The 12518-nt window shown below is 48.5% G+C and overlaps 1 protein-coding gene across 5 annotated transcripts in view; it reads right to left on the reverse strand.

Moving 5' to 3' along the window:
• The window catches only part of LOC110950720 (SPRY domain-containing SOCS box protein 4-like), a 92508-nt gene that overhangs the window by 49001 nt on the left and 30989 nt on the right, over window positions 1-12518 (reverse strand). For 2 of the 5 annotated variants that reach the window (XM_051953247.1, XM_051953246.1), the window contains one exon: window positions 3871-3986. The exons of 2 other annotated variants lie outside the window; for them this stretch is intronic. The gene's annotated coding sequence lies outside the window, so the exon portion shown is untranslated. Of the gene's footprint in view, window positions 1-3548; window positions 3813-3870; window positions 3987-12518 lie in introns of those variants that run through there. One more of the 5 variants, XM_022193468.2, reaches the window with a different exon arrangement.

The following is a 12518-nucleotide window of genomic DNA, read 5'->3' on the forward strand; positions in this document are numbered from 1 at the left end:
AGCTGATGGCTGCCTTCGGTGGTTTTCCCTGATACATTGCTTTTTTCTGTATTCCCCAAGCACGGTCCCCTCCCCGTCTCTCCTCCATCACAGTCTGAACTCTTTACAAAGTAACTCCAGTCATCGTCTCCCTAATGAATCATGCTCCCTCTCCCACATCTTCCTCCTCTGTTCGCATTAATCTGTTCTTCTCTTGAAATGAAAAATTCCGTCCTAAAACTCCCAGGCTCTCTCTTAAATACAGAACTGAATCTCTGTGATCTAGGAACTGAAACTTGATTGTTGCCTAAAAAAAATAAAAGAACGCTTATTTAGAAAGATAGAATTACAGAAGATGTATGAAAACACACACACTGTCTGCTACTAAGTTCTTAGACTTCTTTCATGCCCGTCGTGACACCTTAAAATCCACGGTGCCCTAAAGGAAGGCCATTAGCGCTACAGTGATTGAGCACCGCTGTACAGACAGCAATGCAAAGCCTGTTCATCTCCCTCTCACACATGTATGGATACGCACATACACACAGGAGGCCTTGGCGGTGCCATCCATAAACCTGTCTGGGGTTGCAGTATATCCAGGTGGCAGATTCACAGCCCCAGCAGTAATGAAACTGAATCAAAGCCTGCCTGAATATGACGCACTGCTGCTGCCTAACTCATCAAACCTCCAAACCACTTGCACAAGTGTGATGAAACGTGTCACACCCACAGGAGTCTAACACAACCCAAGAATTTTTTTTAAACTCTTACGCAGAATGACGTCTAAGACAGCACTGGGCCACAGATTTTCCCTGGTCTCGCTGGATCGTTTAACACATCTTGGAGACAATAAAAGCTAAGAGTTCTTTGCAGAGCTTAAAGGATGAGTCAATGTATTAATCGGTTAATCCACAGAACATCACTTAACAACAATTCTAATAACTGAGTAACCATTTTTAACCCTCTGCACTTCAAAACACACCTGAAAGGAATGCTGTATTTTGAAAACTGACCAAAAAATACACCATTTATGAGACCGAGAATTAGCAAAAACTGGGAGAATGGTTGGATTTCCACCTTTCCACAGTGATGTGCCATTCTGTTGGAAAACTTCACCAAATCCAAGCTTAAAATCATGAAATTTTCTTAAAATAACAACATTCTACAGGTTTCGTTTTAATATTTGCCAAAAATAAACTGTTCAAAACCGATTATGTAATAAACAAAAAACTGGGATCTCCATAGTGTGACTGGGTAGTCATTCATGACTAAGCCACAACCACGTTGAACTGGGCTGAACTGCAATCTGTGGTTAAACAGAGCAGATAGAAGATTCTTGTGGAAACAAATTAAAAAGGTAAGACGTAAAATATCCACAGTATGTGGAGTCGCTGCTTTTGTCAGTATTGGAAGCAACTATGAGCACAATGTTGTACATGTTGATTCAAGGTCTTTTCAATTGTAAAACAAATAATCAAAGAAATTTAACTTTTGTTTTTTCTCTTTTATTTTAGGATTTATGGCATCAGAACTTTGTCATACTGAAATTACATTTCTGAGTTCTCTCTACTTCTAACCTTTTAAGTGCTGTTTCTACAGAGCTGCAGGACTTTATACTTCACTGAAAAATAAGCCCACAGTGTGTAAAAATGTGACGGGGGTAAAAACTGCCTTTTAAAAAATATATAGCTGCATCAGCAGTTCTTCATTTAGGCTAAATGCCAATATCATGCCAAAATACTCACTAACATGCAAGTTTTGAGCAGGTGAGGCTACCATGCTGACCGTCTTAGCTAAGTGTGCTGTTTACGTTTGCGAATTAGTAGCACCAACCAAAAAGTACAACTGAGGATGGTGGGAAACGTTTTCCCGGTGTTTTGTCATGAATAAAACACGGACATCATGATGGTGGCCAATCTATCCAGTAATTATTATGATAAACTCGATTCACAAATAAAACGACTTGTTTGTCGTCATTCGCTTTGTCACTGACGGTTGATCACTAGTGGATAGTCAAGGCCGTGGTTGCCTAGGTAACCCTGTTGTAGTTCCCATCCATCATGTCAGTGAAACTGGCTAATCTACACTTCAAGAGTGACAATTCGCCCACGCTTAATTTCTTTTAGTTCACACATGATACACTTGATCAAATAGAGCTTATCAAGATCAATGCTTTGTGGAGACGGCAATGACGAGCTGCTCTTCCATTCTGATGTGGTTAAAGAGGTAGGAAGCAAAACCTGTGTGTGCAACATTATATTTTAGTCCGGACAAAAGTTTTGGTCCAGCAAATCTACTTCTCCATCTCATCCACTATCATATAGTTTTAATTTTGCAGTCTGAAGCAAGTAATATAGTTTAATTAAGCTAATCTTGAAAGAATACTAATAACTGCAACATGAACTCTGTGACACTATGATGTACATGTTTTACAATTGAGGTATTTCCCTCTCTCTCTGTCCCTGCGGTGCTGACCACAATTTTTTGTGCAAAGTGGAAAGCAGGGTGCTATGCCAGGACATTTGACAGGGGAAAGTGCACCAATACAGGCCTGCACACACAAACAGAATGACACTGAGAAAACCTCCCTGTTGTTCTCAAATTGCAACCAGAAAGATACAGATAATGAAGGGACAGAAGGAAAAGAAATTTAAATATGTTTCCTAAAAAAAAAAGAAATAAATAGAGGGACTAAGCAGACACAGGCTGTGACAGAGGACGGCTTTATGGATGTGTGTGAAATAAAGAGAGCGAAAGGGAACACAAACAGTGGAAGCAATGGAGGGAGAGAGCGAGAGAAACAGAGGTCAGCAGCTGACAAAACAAAAGGATAAAGTCAGAAAGGGGTGCTGCTATCTCTCTATCCCAGGATGGACCACACAAATACACCCTCCTACCCCAAATCCATAGACTAAACACCACACTGTGCGAAAGAGCTACTGCAGGCGGCGTGGAGCGAGCAGTCAGATTAGAGGTAACATATAGACAAACAGTGTGTTTAAAAATAGAGAGTGGGATCTATCCTATTATTGTGTGTGAGTGGGAGAAATCCAGGGGTAGCTTATCCTACAACTCTCAAATCTGTCTCAAAACAAAGCAGACACACACACACACACACACACACACACAGAAACACACACAGAGAAACACACACACACAGAAACACACACACACACACACAGGGGTATCCCAGCTGAGGCCTCGAGACCATTAAGAGAATTAAAGGCGACATAAGATGAGCAAGAAGGGGGAGAGAAGGGGATTCTCAGCGCATGGCAGCATCCACAGGAGAAGGAAATGCAAAGAGTGTGTCCTCAAAAGGTGAACAGCAGCAGCAGCGCGTGGGCTCATCTGTTCTAAAGTAAATATAATGAAAAAGGAATCAGACTTACATCTACTTTTAACCCTCGGGCGTGGATCGTTCACCACTATAAACTGTCACAGAGGTCTGTTTCCTCCACAAAGTACACACACACACACTCCTGAAATAGCAACAATCTCTTTCCGTGAGATGTTTCAGTGATGTCACACTACACCTTGTAGACAACAGCACAAATCAAGCTGCTTACAGTGAATCTCCAGCGACCATTCTCGCCTCGTTCAGCCCGAGTCCATGTTCAAATCCAAGCGGCGTCCGAAACACAGAAAAACTCCTCCAGTTGGTCGCCGGCAGCGAGAAAACCCGAGCAGACAGGAGGAAGATGAAACCAGCAGCCGGCAAGTCTGACTGAAACAGAAAGAGAGAGACTCCCTCTTTCCTCAGAGAGCTACCCGCCTCTCTCTCTCTCTCGCTCTCTCTCCCTCCTCCTCCCTCCCTTGTTCCCTCCCTGGAGCTTATCTGTCCTGAAGCTATCACTTCTTCCTCACCCCTCCTACCTTCCCCCTACTCACTTGTGCTCCAACTCCGGCGAGTGTTTCCAAGGCAGCACCGTCACGACGTTCTCCGCTGACAAGTCGCAGCTCCGGACAGACTTTCAGCCCCACTCCTGTTTCAGTTCCACTTCGGTCTTTCAGAGAGAGAGAGGGAGAGAGAGAGCGAGAGAGGGAGAGAGAGAGAGGGAGAGAGTGAGAGAGCGAGAGAGAGAGAGAGAGAGAGAGAGAGACATGAAGGCCTGAAAGCCGATCCTCTCTGATCTCATCAAGCAAAGTTACCAACAGCAACCAGACCAGCAGGCAGCTGAGAGAAACACCCGGTTCACCTCCCTCCCTCCCCTCTGCGACTCCCCCCTTCTTACAAAGAGCTCACACAGAGCCAACCAACCAAGCCGACCCACCCCCTCCCCCGTCTGCTACAGGCACACACCAACACACATGTCCGCGCGCACACACATCCCCACACGTGCCGCAAACACACCGCACGAGTGGCGCATGTGCACACCCTGTGCATCAAGGTGAGAAAGGCCGGTCATGAGTAGAGTCACAGGTAATAAATAAATACACAAACACCACCTAAGAGTAGCATGCAGATTGTAGCTATAGTGACAAATTTAAACAGAGAAGATTTTGAAAGTTTTTTTTGTTTGCAGACCCCAAAGTGTTCCATCATCTACTTTTACACAACTTCAAGCAACACATTATATTGAGTTGTGTTGGGGTGATGACCCGCTCCCTTTTGTTCTGCTCCACTGCTCCCTGTGCTGTCTGTTTCTTCCTGTTGTCGTCTTGTACATCTGCCCGCAACTGCACATTACTGCATGACTTGGCTCTGAGGTGATACGATGACTAAGTTGATTTATCAGCCTTTTCCCGCAGCTACATCAGTCATTCACAGAGTCAGGGAAGTGAGGACAGTGTTAGGAAGAGCAAATGCATGTCCCGCAAGAAATCACTCATATGTGGACTCCTCGCACACCGTCTCTTTGACGGCTGGAACTTTTCATCTCTGTGTGGCATTTAAAAACAAGTCAAATATGAACCCTCACACATACACATTAACACACAAAGACCTGTAAGAGTGAGACTGACTACACCCCAAAAGAAATTATCCAAAGGAACCTATTCTTGTCTTGAAAGTATCTATCTATCTATTCCCACCGCTACATTAAATAGATGGTAGCATGATGAAACTTGTCATTTACTGCTTTAGATAAACGTTTAAGCTGCATACAATATTTTTGATGGATTAGGTTGACAAAATAATGTTAGTAATGGCATTAAATTAATGTTGTGTGTAATTTAAGCTCAGCCGATTTAAAACTAAACTCAAGTTGAGATAGCAGATGGAAATTAGCTTGATGACTGCGTCACCTCGCGATCGGGACTCAACAAAAACAATTTGCATCGATCTTTTTGAGCTATGACAACTTCTAATGGAATTATGTTCAACCAACAAAATATACAGTTATCAGAATAAGCCATTCCTTTACAATCAAAGTTATTACAAATTATTTTTTCAGGCTGATGTAGCATTTTAACATGATCTGAAGTTATTTTTAGGTTTAATATGCTTAATTACCATCATTATGGACACAAGGTATTTTGTTGGTAAAACAAAAAATGCAGATAGGGAAGGGGATTCAAGAGGAAATTATCAACTGAAATGTACACAAAAATTTGAGTTTAATTTACAAACAATATTAATATTGATGCAATTACCAACATTATTATGTCAACTTACAAAGTTTATGAGAATCAGTAAGTTATTTTTTTATCTTGTAACACTAAAGTGTAAATAATTGTGACAATGAGACCTTTAAATATTTTTTAGAGTGCGATTAACAGTGGAGCAACTTCATTTTTGTAAAGATTTGCCAACTTAAAAACTTGTTTGTACTTTGGGTAAGTAGATAGCACATAATGCTAAAAATTCCTTTTAAATAATGTGAAAATACAATTTTGTTTTATGAATAATCAACTTGTGTTTATGCTTCTAGTCAATAAGCAAGTGGCAATTAAAAATATCAATAAGAGAGGGAAAAGAGTTTAACATGTGTTGTTTGAACACAAATTCATTAGAAGTTGTCAAAACATAAAAAGACTGATTCTTTGGTAATTTTTTTGTGTGTGTATGAACTCTAAACATTGTTTATTTTAGAGTGTAGAGTATCTACAATCATGCAGGATTGAGGCCCAGCCGGCTCACTTCCTCTATGAACTTCCTTTTCCCAGGACTGCTGTGACCACCAGGGAACCGAATTCTCAACAACACCACATCTCCCACTATATCATTACCACATCGTTACATCACATCAGACATTCAAACATGCAGTGAGAGAGCGCTGTGGCACAGTAAATCAGGATTTCTCAGACATCTACACTTAACAGTGAGGATACATTGAATTAGGAGATGGTGCAATTTTAGGATGCATGCTTGTCCATCTACCACATGCACACACTTAAAGGAATAGCTCAGCATTTGGGGAATATAGTTTCTGCTTTCCTATGTGAATTGCACAATCAGGTCAGCCGAGGTTAGCATAGATTTCAGACTATCTATGAGCTAATTTACTCTGTCAAAAAAAAAGAATAAAAATGACCATTTGGACTATTTCTTCACTAGGACCAGTAATTCTCGAGTGTCTGCAAGTTGTCATGACAGAGACAAGAAAACAGTCGGGCACAGAATCTGCAGAAAAACAGCAAGTTGACACTTTTACACTTTGGGTTTTTATATTAATATAATAATTACACAAAATATACCATCTTAATTAGTGTGCTTTTGGGGTGATGGTAGGAAGCTTTTGTCATGTGACAGAGCCAGGATGGCTGTTTCCAGTCTTTGAAGGAAGCAGAGCTAATTGGCTGCTGGCTATAGCCTTGCATTTAATAAGTGGCTAAGATATTCACATTTAACTTGGGGCCAGAATACAAGCATATGTATAAGTCTGTGTAGCTGGCCTACATTTGGAAACTCCAGGATACTAAAAGTAAAAATAAAATAATAAGTCTGGAAAACAGTAATCATATACTGTATTTCTAGACGCCATTACACGTCCATTTTTTAACATTTTGACTAAAACAGTTCATAAATATTCAGCACAAGTGCTTAGAAACACACACACAAAGTCAGCACACATCAAAGCCAGTCAACTGGCCTCATTCAGACTGTGAGGTGGAAAAGAGGAAATGTACAGATCTGTATAAACACACACTGGCGGCTACGGATCACCTGAATTAGACATATGGGTTAGACGCTTTACCTTTGCCCCACACACACACACACACACACACACACACACACACACACACACACACACACACACACACACACACACACACACACACACACACACACACAGACACACACACACACACACACACACACAGACACACACACAGAGTTCTTACATGTGCCTGAATGCAAACCTCAGACTCCTAACTGACTTTCCATTATTCAAAACACCAGCCAATTCAGGTCAATGGTTCTGAATGTAAGCAGTCACTGTCGGTTTAAGGTAATACACACAGGTAGGGAGGAAGGGGCCGCTTGAACTGAGGTTAGAAATCTGGCAAAAAATCTGAGCCTCCATTTGCACAAAAGCCATGCTTGCTGTGAGGGAAAGTTTTGGTGTTAAGGTTTAGTTATATATTTCACTGATGGTCTTCCCCACGATTTGAATTTACTGAAAAAGCAATGCCTTACTTTGCATTGAGGCCATTGTGTGCACACACAAAAAAAAGATGAAACTCTTGGTTGCCTAATTGCTGTAATCCTGTCACTCCTATTTTAATCCTGCTTGTCGCAGAAACCCAGCAATTATTCCACAAAAACAAATGAAGTGTTGCTCCTTTTAGATTTTACAAGATGACAGTGGAAGTCTGGATTTATAACATAACCAAGAGACACAACTTGGTGATTCACAGTAAAGGATCGGCTTGGAAGACGGGACAGGACTGGCTGAACTTTAGAAAGTATACGGCTGTATCTTGTTTAATTTACACTTTAATTTGCATATAAAATACAAACCCCCAAACTCAGGCCCTTAATTCTGTGGAAGCTTTTCCAGGTTTTAGTTTTAGGCTTTGCTTCAAGCCAGTGATCACCAAAATTGATTGTGCTGTCACAGGAGTAACATGCAAAACGCCCTCTGAGAATATCTGTTGCCTAATGAAGCAACATTAGGTGGAAAAGATAAATCCTCCATTTATTTTCACTATATATATATCGCATTGATTTCTTTAATTTACTTAGCCATAGATGTTATAAACCTCAAAAATAAATTAGAAAATTCTCTTACTAAATGTCCCGTTACACAGAGGAATCTGGGAGGCAGGAGGTTTTCTGTTTACTGCTTTGTATTTATTTATTTTTTCCATTATTATATGCATCCGTTAGTACACTCCAGTAAACAGTCACTCTACTCAGTAATAAAAGGCTTCAGTCTCACTTCTTTGACGCTGAATAAGAAACCAGTTTGACATTCAAGCTTCAGGCTGCCGAATGTCGTACATCCCCCATCTTCTCTACTGGACCCTGTCGTAAATTGCCCCCTGATTTTCTGCCTCAAGGCACATCCACACTTAAGGGACCCCATGGGGTCTGAGGACACATGTGTGTGTCTGTATGTGTGTGTGTGTAGGAGCTAATCTGCAGGACAAAGGGGGCCCTATCCTCACCCCACACGCGGGGAATTAGTGCTGGGGGCCTCACAGCTGAGCATCTTACTGACAATAGAAACTGGAAGTGTGTGTTCATGTGCATTTGTGACTGTGAATGTGTGTGTGTGTGTGTGTGTGTGTGTGTGTGTGTGTGTGTGTGTGTGTGTGTGTGTGTGTGTGTGTGTGTGTGTGTCTCCTGCAAACGCACGTGTCAAACACAAAGCCTTCCAACTGTCCGCCTCACCCAGGGGAGAGAGATTGACAGGAGGGGGCGGGATAGACGGACGGCTGGATGGATGGGTCGACGGATGAAAGTGGAAATGTGAAGTAAAGAAAAAAGGACAAGGGAGGAACAGGGGTCTGAAACATGCTGCCTCAGGGTGAAGGGTGAGGACAGTTAGACAGAGGGGTAGAATGTGGAGGAGGGTTAAAAAAAATGGCAGAATTACTGTGGACAGATGGCAGAGAGAACGAGCGACAGTAGCCAGTTTGGATGAGGTAATAAAAAAAAAGTGGGATGATACGAGGACACACATTGTCTTAATTTGTGCCCAAATAATCAGCTGTTGTTTTCACACACGAATCCAAACACACACGGAGAAAAAATAGTGCAGCATATAACCTCTAACGAAAGCACAATGTGTCCTTCCTTGCTTTAAGTATAACATGTTAAATAATGAGCTTTAGAGGTGCTAATGATAACTTTCCACTATCAGCACTGAGCTTAACTAACTAGATGCTGGCTCTAATTATATTGTGAACTCTCCCCAGGCAATTTCTGGGCAGGTTTTTGCTTCCATCACATTTTTACTCACTGTGCCCTCGTTTTCACCACAATATAATGCCCTGCACCTCTATGGAAGTGCAGTTTGTGTCAGGGCTCTCTCCTCACCCCCGTCCTTCCCACCTGACGTCCCCAAATACCCCTTTTCCCATCTGCTTCTCTCCCCCTCTCCTGTTTCTCTGCCCTGTCTGTCTCTCATCCACTCCTCTGCCCTGCCTGTCTCTCATCTGTTCCTCTGCCCTGCCTGGCCTGCCTATCTTCTATCTGCTCCTCTGTCCTGTCTTTCCCCTACAGCTCGGTGCCTGAGTGGAGTCTAGCTTCTCCAGCTGACTCCACTCAGGCAATCAACTATCTCCACGTCTCCCGGGCAGCTGACAATCATCTTGCTAACGACTCACCCCTACAATAAGTACCGGCTCAGCCTTCCACTCCCTGCCAGAGTATTAAACAAGAACCATGCAGTTCGGTTTGCGCTCTAGCCTTCAACATTTTCTGTTTTGAGTTTCTGCCGTGTTTTTGACGTTGTTTTCTCCTGCTTTTGTTCAGTTCAGCTGCCCGGGATCCCCCGCCATCCTCCTTCCCCTCCGGCTCTCCCGACAAGTCCTCACCGGTTTCCCCTGCCTGGATCCCCCACTCCTGCCTGGATCCCCCACTCCTGCCTGGATCCCCCACTCCTGCCTGGATCCCCCACTCCTGCCTGGATCCCCCACTCTTGCCTGGATCCCCCACTCTTGCCTGGATCCCCCACTCTTGCCTGGATCCCCCACTCTTGCCTGGATCCCCCACTCTTGCCTGGATCCCCCACTCTTGCCTGGATCCCCCACTCTTGCCTGGATCCCCCACTCTTGCCTGGATCCCCACTCTTGCCCGGAACCCCACTCCTGCCCGGAACCCCCGCTCCTACACCCTGGTTTTCCCCCCACCTAGCCACCATTTTCACCCCCAAACAATAAACCACTTGCATTCAGCCAGCCCTGGTAGTGTGGCTTTCTGCTCGGGTCCACCAGCTCAGTCCGTGACAGAATACTCTGGCCAACAAACGGACCCGGAGAGCCCACTACCGGGGTTTGGACCAACCCTCTCCCCTCCACAGCCCTCGCCATCCCCGTGACTGGAATCCCTCTGCTCTGCTCCTCGTCTCACCGGCCCCACTGTGAGTAATTTTCCTTTTTTTAAATCCAGTCTCGCCCTGTACACCCCGCTGTTGATTTTGTTGGAACCACCCTGTGTAGTCACCATGCCTAGCAAGACCTCGACCCAGCCCGCTGACCCCCAGACCCAGACTTCAGGTTCATCCCACGTGTTCTTCTTTTCTTGCAAGGAGAACAGCGTTTTTTTTTTTATGCTGTCAGCGACCTCTGGTGGGAGTGGAAGGAGACTGGCAAGGAGAGCACGGTAGCCCTGGCGCGCAGGTTAGCAGCCCAGAGGCCCGAGCTAACCTGCCGCCTACCCAAGGAGATACAGGACTTCCTGGACACTCCTCCCCGCACCCAGTCCCCGGCTCCCGACTCCGCCCCCGGAGGGGCTCCCGGCTCCGCCCCCAGTTCCCGCGGAGGTCGACGGCGCCCCGCCCCCAGTTCCCGCGGAGGTCGACGGCGCCCCGCCCCCAGTTCCCGCGGAGGTCGACGGCGCCCCGCCCCCAGTTCCCGCGGAGGTCGACGGCGCCCCGCCCCCAGTTCCCGCGGAGGTCGACGGCGCCCCGCCCCCAGTTCCCGCGGAGGTCGACGGCGCCCCGCCCCAGTTCCCGCGGAGGTCGACGGCGCCCCGCCCCCAGTTCCCGCGGAGGTCGACGGCGCCCCGCCCCCAGTTCCCGCGGAGGTCGACGGCGCCCCGCCCCCAGTTCCCGCGGGAGGTCGACGACGCCCCGCCTCCGCTCCCTGAGGAGGCCGTCGACGCCCCGCCTCCGCTCCCTGAGGAGGCCGTCGACGCCCCGCCTCCGCTCCCTGAGGAGGCCGTCGACGCCCCGCCTCCGCTCCCTGAGGAGGCCGTCGACGCCCCGCCTCCGCTCCCTGAGGAGGCCGTCGACGCCCCGCCTCCGCTCCCTGAGGAGGCCGTCGACGCCCCGCCTCCGCTCCCTGAGGAGGCCGTCGACGCCCCGCCTCCGCTCCCTGGAACCTCGGCAGCCTTAGAAGGGACTAAGGTCTTCCCCGAGTCCAGGAAGAGGCTTTGCGCCTCCCATCCTGCGCCGCCCCGGAGGGGCCCCTGGATCCTGCGCCGCCCCCGGAGGGGCCCCTGGATCCTGCGCCGCCCCCGGAGGGGCCCCTGGATCCTGCGCCGCCCCCGGAGGGGCCCCTGGCCCAGTGTTCGGTCCTGCCCCCGGAGGACCCATCGGACCCGGCTCTGCCCCCAGTCCGGCCTCCAGCCCGGTCCCTCTGCCCTGTCCGGCCCCGGAGCCGTCCGCCGGAGCGGCCCCTCTGCCCTGTCCGGCCCCGGGCCGTCCGCCGGAGCGGCCCCTCTGCCCTGTCCGGCCCCCGGGCCGTCCGCCGGAGCGGCCCCTCTGCCGTGTCCGGTCCCCGGGCCGTCCGCCGGAGCGGCCCCTCTGCCCTGTCCGGGCCGTCCGCCGGAGCGGCACCGCCAGTCTGTCCGGTCCCCGGGCCGTCCGCCGGAGCGGCCCTGCCTGTCTGTCCGGTCACTACCTGCCCAGCCCCTGGGCCGTCCGCCGGAGCGGCCCCGCCTGTCTGTCTGGACCCCAGGCCGTCCTCGGAGGAGGACCCTCCGGCGAGTCCAGCTTCGGCTGGCCCCGCCTCCAGGCCTCCCTCTGAAGCGTGCCCTCCGCCCTGTCCAATCTCAACCCGTCCCGCCTTCTGGCCGTCCCCCAGAACGGGTCCTCCGGCTTGTCCTGCCTCGACCAGTCCGGTCCACGAAGTGGATCTTTAGGCCGGTCCGGCCTCGACCTGTCCCGCCTTCGGGCCGTTCCCCGAAGCAGACCCTCTGGCCCGTCCGGCCCTGGTCCCTATCGCCTCCGGGCCGCCCCCCCGGAACGGACCCTCCGGCTTGCCCAGCCTCGTCCGGGCCGCCCCCCCGGAACGGACCCTCCGGCTTGCCCAGCCTCGTCCGGGCCGCCCCCCCGGAACGGACTCCCCGTCCTGCCCACCCACGGCCAGTCCGGCCCCCAGGCCTCCCACCGGAACGGACTCTCGTCCTGCCCATCCCCAGCCAGTCCGGTCCACGGTCCGTCCTCCGGAGCGGACCCTCCGCCCTATCCATCCTCGGCCAG

The sequence above is a fragment of the Acanthochromis polyacanthus genome, chromosome 9 (genome assembly GCF_021347895.1).
Source record: "Acanthochromis polyacanthus isolate Apoly-LR-REF ecotype Palm Island chromosome 9, KAUST_Apoly_ChrSc, whole genome shotgun sequence".
In the NCBI taxonomy this organism is placed as follows: domain Eukaryota; kingdom Metazoa; phylum Chordata; class Actinopteri; family Pomacentridae; genus Acanthochromis; species Acanthochromis polyacanthus.